Raw genomic sequence first — 21,983 nt, 5'->3', positions numbered from 1 at the left:
TTGGAAGTAAAAGTCACATAATCTTACAAAATAGACCTAGTGGTTAAATGTATACATACACACACACAAACATTTATATATAAAACATAAATATTCTATATAAAACATTTATACATATAACATATATATATACACATTTATTTTTATTTGAAAGGCAGATTTACAGAGAAAAGGAGAGAGAGAAAAAGCGAATCTTTCACTGTTTCACTCCCCAAATGGCTGTAATGGCTTGAGCTGGGCCATCCAAAGCCAGGAGTCTAGAGCTTCATCAAGGTCTCCCATGTGGTGCAGGGGCCCAAGGACTTGAGCCATATTCTTTGCTTTCCCAGGCACATTATCAGGGAGCTGGACTAGAAATGCAGCAGTCAGGACTCAAAGTGGCATTTATACAGCATGCTAATACTGCAGGAAGAGGCTTAACCTACTACACTGATGTACCAGCCCCAATAGTGCTTTTTTCTTTTTTTTTTTTAAAGATTTTTATTGTTATTGGAAAGCCGGATATACAGAGAGGAGGAGAGACAGAGAGGAAGATCTTCCATCCAATGTTTCACTCCCCAAGTGAGCCGAAATGGGCCGGTGCACGCCAATCCAATGCCGGGAACCAGGAACCTCTTTCGGGTCTCCCACGCAGGTGCAGGGTCCCAAAGCCTTGGCCGTCCTCAACTGCTTTCCCAGGCCACAAGCAGGGAGCTGGATGGGAAGTGGAGCTGCCAGGATTAGAACCGGCACCCATATGGGATCCCGGTGCGTTCAAGGCGAGGACTTTAGCTGCTAGGCCACGCCGCCAGGCCCCAATAGTGCTTTTTTTTAAAGCTGCCTAAATCCTAACCCCTAAATGTGACAACCAACTTTAATACTGCAGGTTGATCTTCAGCCAAAGGAGTCCTACTGACAATAACATTGCTAGCTAAAGTCAATTTTCTTGAATTCTTTTTTTTTTAAAGATTATTTTTATTGCAAAGGCAGATGTACAGAGAGGAGGACACAGAGAGGAAGAGCTTCCATCCGTTGTTTTTCACTCCCCAAGTGACCACAATGGCCGGTGCTGCGCCAATCCGATGCCAGGAGCCAGGAACCTCTTTCCAGGTCTCCCACGTGGGAGCAGGGTCCCAAAACTTTGGGCCATCCTCACCTGCTTTCCTAGGCTACAAGCAGGGAGCTGGATGGGAAGTGGAGCTGCTGGGATTAGAACCAGCGCCCATATTGGATTCTGGTGCATTCAAGGTGAGGACCTTAACCATTACTATCGCGCTGGGCCCAATTTTCTTGAATTCTTTGTCCCCAAAAAACTAACTTGGTTCCATTGGCTTTTCTCGATCGTTTCTCTACTTCCTGCTTCATTTATTCCTACTCTCATTTTTATTATTTCCTTCTTCCTTTTTAGTTGGCTCTCATTTCTCCAATCTTGTAATACTTTGCTATTAACTTGAAATTTTTCTTCTTCAACAATAGAGAAGTTCTGAATAATAAATTTCCTTCTCACATGTTTTAGCCTCAGCCCCTTATTTTTATTATTATTATTTTGTAATGTGGTTTCATACACTTTGGTATTTCCCTCTTTCCTCCCCAAATCCCCTCCGTTCATTGATGTCCTCCATGTTACTAAAATATTCCAGTCTTTCAGAAACAGTGACAAGTCCATTATTTCGCTATTTATGCGTATCCTTACATTGTAGGTATGCACACTCTCTGAATTTTGATACACTGTGATTTTATTTTTATTTATCTAAAGTATTTCTAATTATGTCCTGTGGGCCCCTTGCTTAACTGGCTTTCGTGTGCTGTTTAACTTCCACACATTTGTGAATGTGTCCCTGCATTTCCTTCTGTTATTGATTTCTGATTTCATTCCTTGTGCTGGAGACATGCTTCAGATAATTTCTTCCATCATTGTTTTATTTAGCACAACTGGGTACCTTTTGGTGGGCCACTTTAATTTCCTTGTCATTTCTTTTATATTTTTAAATTACTGTGCGAATAGTTGCTCTGGGATCAATCTGGTTAATGATACTTCCAAAATCTACAATAAAATTGCTTCAAATCATCATGATTTCTGACTGCCCTTTTGTCCTTTTTCTTCTTTTTTATCATTCAAAATAAATATTTCTATATAGTAAACAAAGAAACAGTTTCAGAATTGTTAATCTGTGTATGCACTTGCTTTTTAAATCAGATAAGAGAAAGAAAGAGTTGAAACAAATGTATTTATGCTGTGTTTTACATTTCTTTCCATTACTGGCACTCTTTATTTCTTTCTGTCAAATCAACTTACTAGTCAATGTTTTTCACTTCATCCCAGAAAATCTTTTTAATATTTCTTATATAGCATTATTCTACCAAACAATTTTCTGAGTTTTATCTCAGTTTCTCCTTTAATTTTCTTTTTCTTTGAAAAAATATTCACTTTTATTGGAAAGGCAGGTCTATAGAAAGATGGAGATACATATTTCTGTCCGTTGATTCACTCCCCAAGTGGCTGCAATGGCCGGAGCTGAGCAGATCCAAATCCAGAAGCCAGGAGCTTCTTCCGGGTATCCCATGTGGGTGCAGGGTCCCAAGGCTCTGGGCCGTCCTCTACTGCTTTCCCAGGCCACAAGCAGGGAGCCGAAAGGGGTGGATCTGCCAGGACATGAAATGCATGCCCATATGGGATCCAGGCAGCTGCAAGGGAAGGATTTAGCCACTGAGCCGTATCACTGGGCCCTTAATTTTCTTATTTATGTATTTAAAGGCAAGTTACAACAAAGAAATGGAGGGAGGAAGGGAGAGACAGAGAGAGAAAATGTTCCATTTGCTGGTTCACTCCCCAAATGGCTGTAATGGCTAGATCTGAGCTGATTTGAAGCTAAGAGCCAGGAGCTTCTTCCAGGTCTCCCATGCAGATGCAGGGACCTAAGGATGCGGGCCATCCTCTGTTGCTTTCCCAGGCACATTAACAGACAGATAAATTGGAAGTAGAGCAACCAAGATTTGAACTGGTGCTTACATGACGGGGTCAAATTGTAATTCTGTCTAGCCTGCACTTCATAAAACAAAAATTCCATCAGAAGGATGGGATAGGTAACTTCAGTATTAGTATTTTCATGATAGAACTAGAATCTCATCAGAGGGGGCAGGATTGGTTCATTTTGTCTTGCTACAGGCAGCTTCTGAGAAGTAAGCATTTTGTCCACTCTTCAAGGGAGGCTGCCTCTTTCTCACTCCACAAGAGGCCGACTTAACTGCCTTTGAGCCTGTCCAATGTCTCACAATTCTAGCACTGCAGCTTATCATTGTGAGTGGCTGGATTACTTGATCACTGGCTGACGTCCTGTTTGACAAAGTTCTCCATTGTAAAGTGACTCTTTGCTACTACCACTCCCTTTCCATTCTCCACTCTTTGGAAGGAATGTTCTACTTTCCTTTTTAAAAAAAATTTTTACTTCTTCTTCTTCCTGGAGATGACACATCCTTCCCCCCCCAACCCAAAGACAGACCTGTGAGCCAATGTCTTCACTGGATCCAGAGCACTATCCAAAAATGTTTTCTTTGGGGAGCTTCAACGGGTGGGTTTAAAGTAAGCAGGTGTGAGTTCAGAAAGTCCCAATGTGCTGGAAGGGTATTCCCTTTGGGCCACAGCTGTATAGTTCACATATTGTTCATATGAAGATGGTCCACCAGGAGATGACTACAAATCTGGACCAACCACACTGAGGAACTGGGCAGCATGCAGAACTGGAAAATGGGCCAAGGGTGACTAAGTTCTGCTTCTGGTATATGAAAAATTGAACATAGGCAAAATGGATGCCCAGGCAACATCATTTTTAAAAAATTTATTTATTTTTATTGGAAAATCAGATATATAGAGAGGAGGAGAGACAGAGAGAAAGCTCTTCCTTCTGATGATCCACTCCCCAAGTGCCTGCAATGGCTGGAGTTGAGCTGATCTGAAGACCAAAGCCAGGGACTGTTTCTGGGTCTCCCACACAGGTGCAAGGTCCCAAGGCTTTGGGTCATCCTCGACTGCTTTCTCAGGCCACAGGCAGGGAACTAGATGGGAAGTGGAGCAGCCAGGATTAGAACCGGCACCCATTGGGATCCTGGCTCATTCAAGGTGAGGACTTTAGCTGCTAGGCCACTGCGTCAGGCCCTGAAATACTCTTTTTAAGTGGATGTTTATAACCATGCACTTCCTGTTGAGAACTGCTGTCATAGGTTTTTAAAATTTGATGTTGCCTGGGCCCAGCATGGTGGCCTAGCAGCTAAAGTCCTCACCTTGAACGCGCTGGGATCCCATATAGGTGCCGGTTCTAATCCCGGCAGCTCCACTTCCCATCTAGCTCCCTGCTTGTGGCCTGCAAAAGCAGACGAGGACGGCCCAAAGCCTTGGGCCCCCGCCCCCATGTGGGAGACCTGGAAGAGCTCCAGGCTCCTGGCATCAGATCGGCATAGCACCAGCCATTGTGGTCACTTGGGGAGTGAATCATCGGATGGAAGATCTTCCTCTCTGTTTCTGCTCTTCTCTGTATATCTCACTTTGCAATAAAAATAAAATCTTTTTTTTTAAAAGTATTTCAAATCAATAAGCTAAGTATGTAATTCAAGGAGTTATAAAACAAAGAATAGGTGAAATCAAAAGTTAAGTTTTTGAAAAGATCAATATGATTGGTAAATCATTATAGGTGGACTAATAAGAATGAGAGAACATGCAAATAAGAAAAATCAGAAATCAAATCAGCTTATTTGATGAACTGTACAGAAACAATTAGAATATTATGGAGAAATGCATGCTTCTGAGAAAGTGAGATAAAATGTGTATATTCTAGGAAATACACAAACTACCAAAACTAAGTCAAGAAATGTGAAATCTGAACAGAACTATTACAAGTAAAGAGATGGATGATTATTAAAAATCTTAACAAGGAAAGCCTTGGACCCAATGGTTTCGCTGGTGAATTCTACCAAGCTGTTAAAGAAGGATTAACACTAACACTCGTCAATCTCTTTTTAAAAGCATTTAATGATACATTTTTTTAAAAAAATTATTTAAAATGCAGAGTTACATACAGAGGGAGGGATCAAGTTCCCATTTACTGGGTCAGTCCCCAAATGTCCACAATAGTGTGTCTGGGTCAGGTTCAAGCAAGGAGTTCAAACATTCATCTTGGTTTCCTACACCGGTGCAGGGTCCCAAGCACCCAGGCCATCGTCTACTGCTTTCCTTCCCAGGCCACTTGTAGTGAGATGAACTGGAAGTGGGGAGCACCTGGAACTTGAACTAGCATCTATATGGGATGCTAGTGCCACAGGCTTAATGTGCTGTGTTAAAGCACTGCCCCCCCATACTTTCAAAAAGACAGAAAATAATTTCTAACTCAGTCTATCATGTCAGCATTATTTTGAAACCAAAGCCAGACAAAGATAGTACAAGGAGACTATAGACCACTATCCTGGATGCGTGTCTAGCAGCATATTTAAAGGATTGTCACCATGACGGAGGGGATGTATCCCAGTAATGCAGGATGGTTCACCATAGGAAACCCAATGCAAGCACATTAAGTGAATGTAAGAGAAAAAAAATAAGCATTTCCATTGAGACAGAAAACGTATTTGAACAGATGGAATACTCATTAATGATAACAAAAAATGATGACTAAAATGAGCTTCCTTAAACATTAGGAAATGAAACTCAACAGTGAAAAGAAAGAAAGCTTTTTCTTTAAGAATGGGGATAAGACACTGTACTTGCTGCTAATATTCAGTGTTATACTAGAAATCCTCTCGGGGAAATCAGGTAACAGATAGAAGTAAAAGCAACCAAATTGCAAAGAAAAAAAAATCTCTATTTACAGATGACATGATCTTCGATACTGAAAATAAAAATCTTGAAAAAAACCCTATTAGAGCTGATAACAATTCAGCATATTTGCAGCATGTATAATTAACATACACTGAGCAGCAGGTTTTTTTCCTCTATTACACAAATGACTAATCCAAGCAGGAAATGAACAAAAACAATTCTAGCACATCCTGGCGTGGATGTGGGGAGAAAGGTACCCTACTTCACTGTTGGTGGGAGTGTAGGCTAGTACAACCACTGTGGAAGTCAGTATGGAGAGTGCTAAGACAACTCAAAATTGATTACTATATGATCCAGCTATTCCACTTCTGGGAATATATCCAAAGGAAATGAAATCTGCATATGAGAATGTGACCTATAACCCTATATTTATAGCAGCACAATTCACAATAGTGAAGACATGGAAACAACGCATTAAAAGAGGAATGGATAAAGAAACTGTGATGAATTTACTCTATGGAATTCGAATCAGCCATTCAAAATAATGAAATTCTTGTACCTCAATACGCAAATAGATATATTCATCTAGAGGAAATATGTAAGGGAGACTAGAATAGTGAGAAGTGAGGATACAATGCAGCATTCATCTCTACTTCAGAATAAAAGATGGACTCCCAATGAAACTGTTAAATATATGTTGACAGTAGATGCTGGTATCTCTGCCATTCCCTATATATACAATGTCATGAAACATTTAGAGAGAAGAATGATAGACTTGTGACTGTTGCTGAAAAACTATATTACTATAATAATATAGAGGAAAACAGTGGGGGAAAACAGTTCTTTTTTAGATTTATTTATATTTATTGGAAAGACAGATCTACAGAGAGAAGGAGAGTTCTTCCACTTGCTGGTTTACTCACCAAATGACTGCAACAGCCGGAAATGAGCTGATCCAAAGCCAGGAGCCAGGAATCTCTTCTGGTCTCCTGCTTAGGTTCAGGCTCCCAAGACCTTGGGTCATTCTCTGCTGCTTTCCCATGTTACAGGCAGGGAACTGGATGGAATGAGGCAGGTGGGACTTGAACCAGCATCCATCTGAGTTCCTTACACTTACAGGGGAAGGATTAGCCAATTGAGCCACTGTGCAGAGCCCAGAAAATAGTTGTATTGACTCCTGTCCCTATGCCACTCTCATCAGACAGGGATGTGCTTAGAGTCAAAACAGCTTTCCAAATCTAATCCTAATCCTTTTTGGTTTGTATGGGGTTTCATTACCTAGCTATGACCGATAAAATCATTGGTTGTTGCTGGCCAATAAGACATATGAATATCATAGAGGTAATTATATATTAAACATACATCACAATATTACAATAAGCAAATCTGCAAAGAGAAAAAACAAGAGTGAGATCAGGGGTCAGACTGAGGCAAAAGGCAAATGTGGAATGACTTTAATGGGCATGGGGCTTTGACACTGACGAAAATGCTCCTGATGAGATAACAGTGACACCTGCACATTACTGTGAAAACATGAAGTACCACTAACTTGTACACTTTAAATGGTTAAAATGATCAATTTTAAGTGATATACAGCTTGTTACAATAAGAAAATATATATAGATAGCACACTGTTTGGCTCATAGTCTCTAGAGATTTAGGAATGCGTGCTTAACTTTCAGTCTTCCTATAAAGCAATATTTTACCACTCTGAAATGTCAAAAACGATTACTTTTTAAGTCCCTTTATTTTATCTCTCTAATTAGCATGTGTTACATCAACATATGTTGACAAGTCATGACACATTGATAATTTTAGCTGTCAAATATATTTTTAAAAACTGGAGGACAAAATTATGCTTAGGCAGTGACTAACTGCTTCTTCTGTTTCATTCACTCTTTTCATTTCTAAAGTTTCACATTTATTTCCAACAACAGTTCTTCCTGTCTGAAAAGCCTCCTTTTCAATTCTCTTAAAGCAAATCTGCTGGCTATAAATTCTCTTAGAGTTACATTATCTGGGAATGTCTTATGTCACCTTTTCCCTCTGAACATTATTCTCACTGGATATACATTTGTAACTGAACAATCTTTCCATTTTGCATTTGTAAGATTCTCTGCCATTTCTTTTTCATGCCCAGTGTTGCTGATGAAAAATTCAGTCAATGGGCTCATTTTTTTTCCAGTTTATATACTGGACCACTTTTCTCTGTTTTCTTTTTCAAAAACATTTATTTTTATTGGGTGCAGGGTCCCAAGGCCTTGGGACATTTTCTGTTGCTTTCCAGGCCATAAACATGGAGCCAGATGAGACATGGAGTAGCCAGGACAATGAACAGGTGCCCATTAGCAATTCCAATACTCACAAAGGAAGGAATACCCAATTGAGCCATCATGCTGGGACAATTTTTCTCTGTTTTCAAGATGACTTTTCTAATGTCTTCAGTTTTTCTGCAACTTGATTAGTATTTTATTTTTGGATAAATTTCTTGTTCTATTTTGTTTAGAATTTGCCTAGATTTCTGAACAGATGTCAGTGTGAATCTTTACCCATCATGGGAAAGATTTTTCATGATTTCTACCATTTATTTCCCTAGCACACTCTCTTCTTTCTAAAACTCTGATAGTGGAAATGCTTTGTTATTGACCCACAAATCTCTGAAGTCAGGCTGTTTTTCAACTTTTTCTTTTCATGTGCAGAATTAGTAATGCCTATTAATTTGTCTGAAAGTTCACTAACCCTTTCCTCTGTCATCTCCATTGTACTATTACATCATTTCGTGATGTTTTCATACCATTGACATAAATTTTAGCCCTAAAAATTTCCATTTGTATCTTCTTGATCATTTTTATATCTTTGTTGAGTATATTATTTATTGTTGCGTAACAAATTACTTAGAGCCTTATTAGAGCCCACATTTGCTATCTTACAAATTGTGTCATTCAAAAGTCTTGGTACAGCTTAGCTGGATCCATGACTTGGCTTCAGTTAAAACACTGGTCAGGGCTCTGTTCTCTCTGGAATGGCAATAAGCCTGCTTCTACATTCACATCCTTGAGTCTGTTAGACTGAGGGCCCCAGTTCCCAATGGCTGTTGGAGAGTAAGTTCAGCTCCTGGAGGCTCATGACAGTGGAGCCTGGTTCTCCAAAGACTGCAAGGGAGAAAGATAGCCAAGTCTTCAGGCAAGATGGAGACTTATATAATGACTGTACTGTCATCACAGGAGTAGTGTCTCATTTGCTCCATATCATCTAATCACCAGAGGGATATTCCAGACTCTTTGCTATATTCTACCATCCAGAAGTAAATTGCTAGTGCTAGCAATGTGATGTAGCAAGTTAAGGTGCTGTCTGTGATGCTGGCATCTCATTGAGTCCCAATTGCTCCTCTTTTGATTCAGATCCCTGCTAATGCAGCTCGGAAAGCAATGGAATATGACCAAAGTGCTTGGATCTGTGTTACTCATGTGAGGAGTGAAACAGCAGCAGAAAGCGCTCTCTCTGTAGCTGTATCTTTCAAATAAATAAATATATGCCTTTAAAAATACCATTCTTTCCCATATTCAAGGGGAAAGCATTACCCCAAAGCATGAATAACAGCAGGTGGGGATCAGGGAGGCCACTTTAAGGCCTGAGTGCCACGCTGAGACTTTGTATGTTCATACTTGTGGCAAGAATGTTGAAGATTGCTCATTAGAGTGCTTTTGTAATAATAATCAATATGATTAACCTGCAACCTTAAGGTCTAGTTCATCTTCTGTCATTCAGGATTTAAATATCAATTAAACCACACAGACTTTACAGAGCTATTGAAATCGGTCCTGTTCAGTGCTCCTCTTAGTGGCTAGTCCGTCGTGAGCTGTGCTCTCATTTACTTCACTTCTCAAAAGGCTGGATCAGCTCACTGGGCTGATTCATGCATGCACACCCCAAGTATGAGCCCTGATGCCCACCAAACAAGTAAAAAAATTCCCCCCAAACCTGTATAGGGTGCTTTCCCAAGTTCTCTCCTTCCTGCGACCTTCCTGGTGCTTTTTGCTTCCTTGGATCTCCATTTCTCCATTTCTTGAATCTACACCAGCAACGTGCAACTCAAATTCCTTTGGTCTGTTGTTCTCTGTCATCCACTGTTGTCACCGGACCCATTTCCTTTCCCAAAAGATGGAAAATGGACGGAGGAAAAGGTTCATGTGGGCTAACTCCATCTTCTTGAAACCACCACTCCGTGAAATGGACAGGTTAATTTTCCTACGTGCTTTGCTTCCTGGAGTCCTACCCCCACCTATTTTTAAACTAAAGATTTATTTATTTATTTTTATTGGGATGGCAGATTTACAGAGAGAATGATCTTCCATCCACTGGTTCACTCCACAAATGCCCATAATGGCCAGAGCTGTGCTGATCCAAGGCCAGGAGCCTGGAGCTTCTTCTGGGCCTTCCACATGGATGCAGGGACGCAAAGCTTCCCAGACCACAAGCAGAGAGCAACATGGGAAATGGAGCAGTAACTGGCACACATATGGGATCCTGGTGATTGCAGGGGGAGGATTAGCCAATTGAGCCACTGTGCCATATGTGCTTCTGCCCTTTCTACCACAGAATGCCCTATACCTGGAGCATGAAAGGAAGCACGGAGGGGGTGTGTTTGGCACTCCCTCTGAGCAATGAGTTAGTTGCAATTCCTGTCTGTCCAGACAGGGCTAGCTGGCTTCTCCCCTGGAGCTAAGACATGATGTCTACTTTGATTGAGTTCAGGCTAAGGGATGCTAAAGGGAAAATACGATCAAGCTCCCTGCTAACTCAGCAGTAATTACACTCCTGTAATGCTGCCTGCTTTCAAAGATCTCAAACAACTGCCAATGTAGTGTGTCCTGGCCCAACAGTCATGTACAGTGGAACAGACAGGGTAAACAAGCTCATTCTGTCTTCCTGAGATCCAGGGCTGTTTTTATGGATGTGTAATGCAAACAGAAATGATTTTGCCAGGTCTCCTGGTCTGTAAAATAGCAACAGTTTGAATGTGCTGTGGTCCCTAGCCCTGCTTCAGGCACATTCTTGGAGGCTCCCTCTGCTTGGGTGGCTCTTTGCTTTTCTCCCAATCATTACCTTTCTCAGTATGCTGCTGGGAGTTGGGAAAGTAGTGATGTCTTATTCAGTGAGTCATCCTATTTATTGCATAATTTAGTGGGACAGTGAAAGCCCTCATAATTACGTTGTGATTTTCCACACTGGCAGCTTTGCTAAGATATGGCATGTCCCAAAGTAATTCAAAGTACTCTCAAGTCCTTCGCAGCCTGGAAGAGTGGGTGCTTAGAAAGAATATGACTGGGGTGAGCTACATGCTCCAGCATTCTCTGCTGTGGCTTCTCTCCTAAGCCAGGGGCTATGAGAAGGTGCACCAGATACTCTGCTTCCACTTGAGGTGGCCTGTCAGCATGATGACTCCCTTAATTTAAGATGCAGACAGACTTGATATAATGGTATGTTTTGGGGACACTCCTAAAAGATCTACCTCTGAAACTACTGTCTCACCACATTGCCTAAACGTCCCACCTTTAAATTGATTCCTGCATGACGTTACCACGAACATGTGCTAAAATTATGATAAAGATAAAAGTAACTGTCAATCCTTGAAGGCATACTTTTTTGTCTGTTGTTCAAAATTTTCATGTCTTCATCACGATTCTTTCCATAGCCTACACAAGTTATAATTTAATGAAAAGACATCCCTTCCCTTAGATCCACAGCTTTTGCATCTACAGGGCTACCCTTTTGAAATGTAACTCATTTGTTAAGAGAGGAGTTGAGCCATTTGAAGCTATGAGCATCTTAGTGTATGTGGTATACTGGGGCAAACATGGAATTGGAGTCTTTCTATTTGGGTTCACATCCCTGCTCTTCTGATTGTCAGCTCTGTGGCCTTTGGCACATTTCTATAATGCTTCAGGCCTCAGTTTCCGGAGGATAGTGTTCCTGTCCAAACACTGTTGTGTTTGAGCGAGGAGAGGCCCAGTTTATGTGGGTAATGTAGACTTACTGCAAAGCAAGTGATGAGTTTGGTGATGGGATGGAAAGAACAGCAGAAGGGTGCATAAGTTGGGGGATTTTCTTGTGTTGATCCAACGTGGCCATCACATCATTTCTAATAGATTTACCCGGAGATGAGTGCTAAAGCCCTCTAAACTACCTGTATGCGCTATCATCAGACCTTAAGGAAAGGCCAATGCTAGCTGTGCACATACTTGTTGAACTCATCTGGGATGTTGCCAATGATAATAGCAACAGTAACAACCATGACCCCCCTCCCAAATAGGTGACACTTATTTAGTGCCTATTATGCTCAAGGTATTGTTCTGAGCCCTTTAGATCTATTAATTTTGCTTCATCCTCCAAAAAAAGGCCCTAAGAGGCAGATAGGATTATCATCCACACTGTACCAATGAGGAAAGTATTGGATGGCAGAGCTATGATGATGGGAGAGAATTTCAGGAGTATTTGAGATTATTTGGTAACAGGTCTCCAATCTTTCTCCTTGCTATAAACCTCAGAAGTTATTCTATCAGCAATAATAAACAGTACAGTGGCCACTGTATCATAAATTTGGCTAAGTCATTGAGTCTGGAGGTTCTAGCCATGAGAAGCAGAAGAGCCCAGAGCAACAGGGCTAGTGCCAGAAGTTTGGTGAGAGTTATTGAGTTTTCCGGGATGGGGTTGGAGGGGAGGGTTAGTTATACTGTTTCAGAACTGTTCACTCCAAAACACTCTTAATTTTTCTGTGTTAACCTGGCTACACTATGTTGCCCAGTTGTTTGTGAAATACTAGTCTGGACAGTGTCATGTATTTTTTATAGCCATGATTCATATTTATCATCAGCCAGCTCTAACTACAGGAAATTGCCCTTGATTGTGTGCATGGGCCTGTTCCAATCAGTTGAAAACCTTAAGAGTAAAAACCAAAGTTTGCCCAGAAGAAATATTCTGCCTCAAGTCGTACATACAAATTCTACCTGAGTTTGTAACCTGTCAAACTGCCCCCTGGGTTTTGGATTTTTCTGCTCCTACAACCACATACTCCAATTCCTTGATATAAATCCCTTGAGACATGTCTTGTTGGTTCTGTGCCTCCGCAGAACTGCGACCAAAACACACCCCATGAGCTGCTCTCTTTGGCAGTGTGGTTTACTGTGGTTGTAGTATGCCTCGTGGAGACTTAGAGGATTTCACTCATTTCAGAAAGAACGTGTCCGATCTCCCTCACTGGCTTTTATATTGAATATTTAGCAATTGGTTCCAGTCACAGCACATAATGCTCAAAAAGCAATTGGTCAGGCCCAGTACAGCCCCAGTACAATTAATTGGTCAGCCCCTATAAAAGTTAGCCCCAGTTCATGGTGAAGATCAACTGTGTGAACATTAATTGCAAATACATATTCTGAATCCAAACCCACAGCTCTCTGTAGACTATAGAAATCTGTGCTTTTTAAAAAGTTCTCCAGAGAATTTACCCGGCAGAAAATTACTATTTAAAATTTACTATTATTTCTAAAAAATATATTTTTTATTACAAAATCAGATATATAGAGGAGGAGAGACAGAAAGGAAGGTCTTCTGCCTGCTGATTCACTCCCAAAATGACCGCAACAGCCTGAGCTAAGCTGATCCAAAGCCAGGAGCCAGGAACTTTTCCAGGTCTCCCATGCAGGTGCAGGATCCCAAGGCTTTGGGCCGTCCTCGACTGCTTTCCCATGCCAGAGTCCAGCTCCAGCTGAGTTCGGGACTCGTGAAGGGTGCATAGATTAGGCATAGAAAAGAAACAGGCCACTACAATTTCAGGATCATAATGGACCACATGAGAAAGCTTTCTGATTTATTTATACAGAAGCAGTCACAAAGGTTGGCACCGACTTTTCACACCTGGTCAAGCGGGCATTCCTAAGGATAATTCTGCCAATTGTTTCACCTTGAGGCAGGATATCTGCCATCCTAATCCTGTGGTCAGGAAGTTCTCAATAGTATCAATCAGTAACACACTCCTACTACAATCCTCATTCTACAACTTAGTCTAGAATCAGTTAAGGGAGGAAATGCATCACAGAAGGAGGGACCTAAAGATCAAGGAAAGAGGGAAAGAATAGATTCCCACTACACCTAGGGACTTAACACCCTTGATTAGCATATGGTCAGTGGGGGAGGAGAACCCTAAGCATAGGTTCCTGCTACACCCTTGATTAACATATGATCAATAGTGGCAGCTGAGACAACATGAATACTAAAAGGCCCTTTTGCTAAGACACTATCAGCAATATCAACATCCAAGCTCACACTGAAGGTAAAGACCAACTCCGCAATGGTAAACAATGGCTAAATAGATTACAGAAATCTCAGCAGGGTTGTATGGTGTCCATGCAGAGGGAGGTGGAAATGCCTTCAGGTGGATGCAGAGACATCTGCCGGGCCCTGCCATGCAGTGGGAAATTCCTTGCAGCCTTGCCTGCCACGAAACAGTTCTTTTACACCTTCATGTCTTCCACACCCACCACACAGACCCCAGCTTTCCCAGGCCACAAGCAGGGAGCTGGAAGGGAAGTGGGGCAGCTGGGATCAGAACCGGCGCCCATATGGGATCCCGGCGTGTTCAAGACAAGGTTTAGATGTTAGGCCACCACGCTAGGCCCAGAAGTTTACTATTTTTTTTTTCATGGTAGGTTCTTAACGTAATTTTTGTTTTTATTTTAAATATTTTCTTGGGGAAGGCGAGGAGAAAGGAGAAAGGGAAGTGAGGGAAGGAAGGGGGAGAGACTGAGTGACTCCCATCCACTGGTTATTCCTTAAATGTTTGTACCAAGAGCTAAGAACTCAAGCCAGCATCGCACATGAGTAGCAGGTACATAACTATGTGAGCCATGACCTGTTGCCTCCCAGGGTCTGTATTAGCAAGGAGCTGGAAACAGGAACAGAGCTAGGACTCAAACTGACCTTCAGATATGGAACACAGGCTTAACCACTAAGCCTTTTTAATGTATTTTGGAAATCACTTCTTTCCATCAAAATCCCTTGGGGAAAGATATTATTTAGTGGCTGGTGTTGTTGCATTGCATGTTAAGCCGCCACTGCAATGCAGGCATCCCATATCAGGTGTATCAGATTGGAGGGCTGGCTATTCCACTTCCAATACAGCTTCCTGCCAATGTGCCTGGGAAACTAGCAATGGGTGACCCCAGTTCTTGGGACCCTGTCAGCTACATAGGAAACCAGGATAGAATTCCTGGCTCCTGGCTTTGACTTGGCCCAGTCCTGGTAATTGTAGCCATTTGGGGAATGGTCCAGCAAATGGAAGATCTCTTTCTTTCCATCCTCCCCATCACTCTGCCTGTCAAATAAACGAATAAGTAAAATTTTAAATAAAGATACTACTTAATGACATATTCAATCTCTGGAATAAGAACAATCTCTAATTGTTAGTATAATCAGATTCAGAGAAAACACAGGAGAGATTCAAATCACACTATGAGGCATGACTGTGTTACTAACGGGAACCCTGGCTTGTGGAACTGGGAAAATTTCCTCACTGTGAGGAAAAGAAATAGAAAATGAATGATCTAACCTTGGCCAGGTAGCCTCTGATGTTTCAGAGTACAAGTTCAGAATCTAGTTCTGTGACTGTGTACAGAACACTAAATGCCCATTGATTTTTTTCATAAAATGGAGATAATGATGGGAATAGCTGCTCAGCTGCCTTCACAGAATGTTTAATCAGTTGGGATCAGATACCCAAATGGACACTTGGGGATCATCTTGATCAATCCTTCTTTGTTTGGATGGGGAAACTGAGGCCCCAAGAGAAGAAGGAAACTGCTCATGATATTTAAGCTACTCAGGGTCACTCTTAGGAGTGGCAGGATGATGGCACAGTGTTATCACAAAAAAGCAGGACTCTGAAGTTAGTCCAAATTGGTGTTGAATCCGTGTTCCTGTAATTACTCTAACTTCAGATAAATTGCTTCACCTCTCTGCTCCTCGTTGTCTTATTATTTGTTTAAAGGTTATAAAGAAATACTAGCTACTTCTTAGGTGGTACTGAGTAGTAAGTGACTAGGAAGCACATGGCAAACAGGAATGGCTCAGTCCTGGTAGTGTTTTCTTTTCTTCATTAATTCTACTGTTGCCTTGTGACGGTTTTCTCCTGACAGACAGCATGGAACCTGTCAGGATGGAATCACAGAATGGGGGTGGAGACAGTACTATTTTCTGTAGACAAAGTACCATTTTCCTCTGAGCAATGAGCCTGTGCTCAGGTTTCTAACAAGGTGCCAAGCTCCGCTTTCCTATGACCAATCTTTTGAAGTTCAGATGAACTGCTCTCCGTCACACCCCCACTCGCCCAAGTACTGGAACAGTAGTGTTTGTGGTTCCTGTGATTTGTGCAGGGTGAAGTCCCATGAAAAAGATGGGCTATTTTCCAAAGATGGCTTTCAAAGGACATATGATACAAGTACTCTTAGTCTGGCCTTAAATCAAACTTTTATGTTAAATAGAGACAACGTTAGTCCATGCTTTAATTTTTATATTTTTTTAAATACAGACTTTTTATGCCAGTGGGATGCAGAATGTAGGCCACAAAGGTGTAGGTGAAATACCCAGTTACTTATAGAAGGGTATGTTCTTGGGCCCGGCGGCGTGGCCTAGCAGCTAAAGTCCTCGCCTTGAACGCCCCGGGATCCCATATGGGCGCCGGTTCTAATCCCGGCAGTTCCACTTCCCATCCAGCTCCCTGCTTGTGGCCTGGGAAAGCAGTCGAGGACGGCCCAGAGCCTTGGGACCCTGCATCCACGTGGGAACCTGGAAGAGGCTCCTGGCTCCTGGCTTCAGCTCAGCTCAGCTCCGGCCATTGTGGTCACTTGGGGAATGAATCATCCGATGGAAGATCTTCCTCTGTGTCTCTCCTCCTCTCTGTATATCTGACTTTGTAATAAAAATGAATAAATCTTTTTTTTTTTAAAAAAAGGGTTTATTTATTTGAAAGTGTTTAACAGGCAGAGCTACAGCATGAGAGTAAGAGGGGGAGTAGGAGTGGGAGGGCAGAGGAAAGAGAAACAGAGAGGTTCTCCATCCCTAGGTCACTATCCCAAATGGCCAGATCTGGGTCGGGCCAAAGCCAGGAGTTACAAGCTGTTCCTGGATCTCCCATGTGGGTAGAGAGGACTAAACACTTGGGCCAATTTTCTGTGCTCTCTCAAGTATATTAGCAGAGAGCTGAACCTGAACAGGAGCACCCAGGGCTTGAAACAGCCCCCAGTTTGGTTGCCAGCATCACAGGCTATGCTACAGCACTGGCCCTTGGAGTTATTTGTAGTGTACAGTGAGATGAGATCCAGAGTCATTTGCTTGCATATAGACATTCAGTGGTCTCAGTATGATTTGTTGGAAAGAATATCCTTTCCCCACTAAACTGCTTCAGTGTTCTTGTCAAAAGTTACTTGTATGTCCATGTTACCCAAAGTAATCTATATATTTAATGCAATTCCAATCAAAATACCTATGCTATTCTTTTCAGATATAGAAAAATGATGCTAAAATTCACAGGAAAACACAAGAGACTCTGAACAGCTAAAACAATCTTGACATCAAAAACAAAGCTGGCGGCATCACAGTAACAGACGTCAAGATGTACTACAAGGCTATTCTGATCAAAACAGCCTGGTACTGGTATGAAAACAGAAACTAAGATCAATGTAACAGAATATAAATCCAAGAAATGAATTCACACATCTATGGCCAACTTATTTTTGACAAGTGAACCCAAAACAAGTCAGGGAGAAAGGCAGTTTCTTCAACAAATGGTTCTAGAAAATTGGATCTACGCATGCAGAAGTTAAAAACAAAATCCCCATCCTTCACCTTATACAAAAATCAACTGCAAATGGATCAAGGTTCTAAATCTATGACCTGACACCATTAAATTACTGGTTGAAAGCTTTGGCAACACTCTGTAAAACACAAGTGTAGGCAAAAACTTCATGGAAAAGATTCCAAAAGTACAGATAATCAAAGCAAAAGTAAACAAATGCGATTACATCAAACTAAGAAGCTTCTGGACTGCAAAGAAAATTGTCAATAAAGTGAGGAGGCAGCCAACAGAATGAGAGAAACTATTTGCAAACTACACAACAGATAGAGGACTAATATTCAGGATTTATAAAGAACTCCAGAAACTTAACAAGAGCAGAACAACAAACCAGTATGAAATGGGAAAAGGACACGTCCAGGCAATTTCAAAACATGGCATTCAAACGGGCAACAGACATATGAAGAAAAGCTCAACTTCTCTGGCCATCAGGAAAAAGCAAATTAAAACCACAATGAAGTTCCTCCTCCCCTCATTGAGAATAGCAATCATACAAAACCCACAATAAATGCTGGCAAGAATGAGGGGATAAAGGTACCTTGATGTACTGTTGGTAGGAAAGTAAACTAGTGCCACCATCCTGGAAGACGGTATGGAGATATCTCAGATATCTGAAAAGAGATCTGGCATATAGCCCAGCCATCCCACTCCTGGGAACGTATCCCAGGAAATGAAATCTGCATATAAGCAAGTTATCTATAACCCCATGTTCATAGTAGTACAATTCACAATAGCTAATGTATGGAACCAACCCAAATGCCCATGAACTGATGACTGGATAAAGAAAATGTGGTGCATATACACCCAGGCAGAGCTATGCAGACATAAAAAATAATGAAATCTTGTCTTTTGCAACAAAATGGTTCCACTTGGAAACCATTATGCTTAGTGAAATAAGCCAATCCCCAAAAGACAAATACCATGTGTTTTCTCTGATCTCCAACAGCTAATACACAGAGCGCAAAGAAAGAGAAAACACAAGCACCATAATGTCTGTGAGATTAACATACCAGGAATGAACTGCTGTGTACAGTGTGCGTCAACCTTCCTAGTAGTAGGATTTCCGTTTTTATCTTAGGTTTATTTTGTACTATTTGTTTCTTTACTTGCTATGTCATGATACCCTTTTTATGTAGAAAAGTTAAACTTGTTGCAAATGAATATGCTATTGTAATGATTTGGAAAAAAAAAACATGTGGGAGATGGGGAGAGGGGAACCTCTATGCTTCTAAGTCTGTAATGTGAAAAATGTGAAATCTCATTTTATATAAATTGAGAAAAAGTAAATACAAAAGAAAAGGCAGCTGCAAAATAGCATCAAAAAACCAAGATCAAGATTCATAATGTTTTGGTTAAACACAACTAGAAATACGCCTGTGTTTACTGTGAAACTCTCAGCCTGGAGAAAATTATTAAATTGAATCTTCAATCTCCTTTTTAAGGGGTACCACTGTAAAGTTAGGAAATAAGCAGTCACGGGCCGGTGCAATGGCTCAATGGTTAAATCCTCACTTACAAGTTGCAGGATCCGATATGGGCACTGGTACTAATCTTGGATACTCTACCTCCCATCCCGCTCCCTGCTTGTGGCCTGGGAAAGCAGTAGAGGACGGCCTAATGCATTGGGACCCTGCACCTGCACGGGAGAACCAGAAGAATGTCGTGGTTCCTGGCTTTAGACTGACTCAGTTCTAGCCATTATGTTCATTTGGGGAGTGAACTGGCGGATGGAAGATCTTTGTCTCTCATCTTCATAAATCTGATCTACCTTTTGAATACAAATAAATAAATCTTTAAAAGAAAAAGAGTCACTGTTTATAAAGCAATACTGTTAAAATACACTTTGTTGTTCTCAGAAGGCAACCTGCTAGGATCAGACATATTTTTAACAGGTTAAAATTATATTAAAAATCACTTGTAAATGTTGGTATTCATTTCTGGACTCTCAATTTTATTCCATTCATCTAAAAAAAGGTTTTATTTAATTTTTGTTTGAAAGAGTTACAGAGAAAGAAGGCACACACAGAAAGAAATCTTCCATATGTTGGTTCACTCTCCAAATGGCTGCAATGACCAGAGCTGGGCTGCTCTGAAACCACAAGCCAGGAGCCTCTGCTGAGTTTCCAACATGGGTATAAGGGCCCAAGAAATTGAGCCCATCTCTGCTTCATTCCCAGGACATTAGCAGGGAGCTGGACTGTAAGTGGAGCTGCTAGGACTCTAATTAGCACTCATTTGGGATGCTGGTGCCATAAACAGAGGTTCTGTCTGCAATGCCATGTTGCCAACCACAGTTCCATGAATCATATATCTATCATTATTACAGTGTCATATTGAAGCTTTGAATTCAGTAAGTATGATGCTTCCAACTTTGTTGTTCTTTACCCAGATTTTTTTAGCTTGTTCTGGGCTGAGTTTCTTCATGAATTTAAGAATTATCTTGTTAATTTCTGCAAAGAAGTTACCTTAATTTTTACTGAACTTCCACTGAATCTATAGATCACTTTGAAGAATAGTATCACCTCAACATTATATTAAGTTCCCCAATCCATGAGCATCACATTTCCCTATTATTTCAGATATTCTTTCATTTCTTTCAATATTTTAGGCTTTGATCATAAAAATATTGAGCATTAACTGGGGCCCAGTGCAGTGACCTAGCGGCTAAAGTCCTTGCCTTGAACCTGCTAGGATCCCATATGGGCACCAGTTCTAGTCCCGGCAGCTCCACTTCCCATCCAGCTCCCTGCTTGTGGCCTGGGAAAGCAGTCGAGGATGGCCCAAAGCCTTGGGACCCTGCACCCGTGTGGAAGACCTGGAAGAGCTCCTGACTCCTGGCTTTGGATTGGCGCAGCTCCGGCCGTTACGGTCACTTGGGGAGCAGATCATCGGACAGAAGATCTTCCTCTGTCTCTCCTCCTCTCTGTATATGTACCTGACTTCACAATAAAAATAAAATAAATCTTTAAAAAAATATTGAGCATTAATTGGATTTTTGGAGTTTTAGAATACACAGATGGGGAGAATATAGAATTCTATTTGGTCAACACAATATACAATGAGATGAAGAATTGGTTATTCTGTAAAGACAACTGATCTGCGTAAGCCATTTTTCTTTTAACTGTATGCTGTATGTGGGAGCTTGGTAAGCCTGGGAGCCAACCTCCTCATTTTTAAAGATTTTATTTATTTATCTGAAAGCCAGAGTTAGAGAAATAGAGACAGATAGAGATGGAGAGAGAGAAAAAAATTTCCATCCATTGTTTTGTTCCCCAAGTGGCCATCATGACAGAGGCTGGACCAGAGGCTGAAGCCAGGATCCTAGAACTCCATCAAGATCTCCCTTGTGAGAGAACATTTGAACAACTCAAAATCAAGAGAACATTCGAACAACTCAAAATCAACATACCGTATGATCCAGCAATAGCACTCCTAGGAATATATCCAGAACACTTGTTCTATGAGAAACCAACATGCACTCCTATGTTCATAGCAGCACAATCAGTAATTGCAAAAACATGGAAGCAGCCAAAATGCCCATCAGCAGAGGATTGGATAAGAAAGCTATGGTTCATCTACTCCATGGAATACTACTCAGCTATTAAAAAAAACAAAATGCAGTTCTTTGTGGCCAAATGGGCCAAACTGGAAACCATAATGCTAAGGGGAAATGAGCCAATCCCAAAAGGCTAGATACCACATGTTTGCCTTAATTTAAGAGGATATGACGTTGTGTAAAACTTGTTATTTTATGAATACTATGTTATATGTTATGCATAAACTAAAACTGAAATGTCAATGAGGTGGTCACAGAATGTGGTTGAGAACCCGCATTTATTTTTAACATATTGGTTACTCATTGCTATGTCAATTAATTCCATAACGATGTAAATTTTTGCTGATGGTATATTGGAAGGGTCTCCCTAAGAAACCGTTGAACTAGGCTGGACAGTAAGATGCTGGACTCTATGTTTGGTATATGCTTGCAGTGAGGGAATCTCAACTGAACTTAACCTGTGGTCATGTAACAAAGTGGAGCAATCCACCATGGGGGGAGGGTGTGGGGAAGGGCGGGGGAAATCCCAGTACCTATGAAACTAATACAATGTAATTAATGAATAAAAAAATACAATGTAAAAATAAAATAAAATAAAAAGATCTCCCTTGTGAATGACAGGAACCCAGTTACTTGGGCCATCTTCTGCTGCTTTCCAAGGCTCATTAGCAGAAAACTAGAAGGGAAGTAGTGCAGCAGGCAGGACTAGAATCTATGCTCAGATAAGATCCTGGCACCAC

Source organism: Ochotona princeps, chromosome X (assembly GCF_030435755.1).
Source record: "Ochotona princeps isolate mOchPri1 chromosome X, mOchPri1.hap1, whole genome shotgun sequence".
Classification (NCBI taxonomy): domain Eukaryota; kingdom Metazoa; phylum Chordata; class Mammalia; order Lagomorpha; family Ochotonidae; genus Ochotona; species Ochotona princeps.
This window is presented reverse-complemented; position numbering follows the sequence as displayed.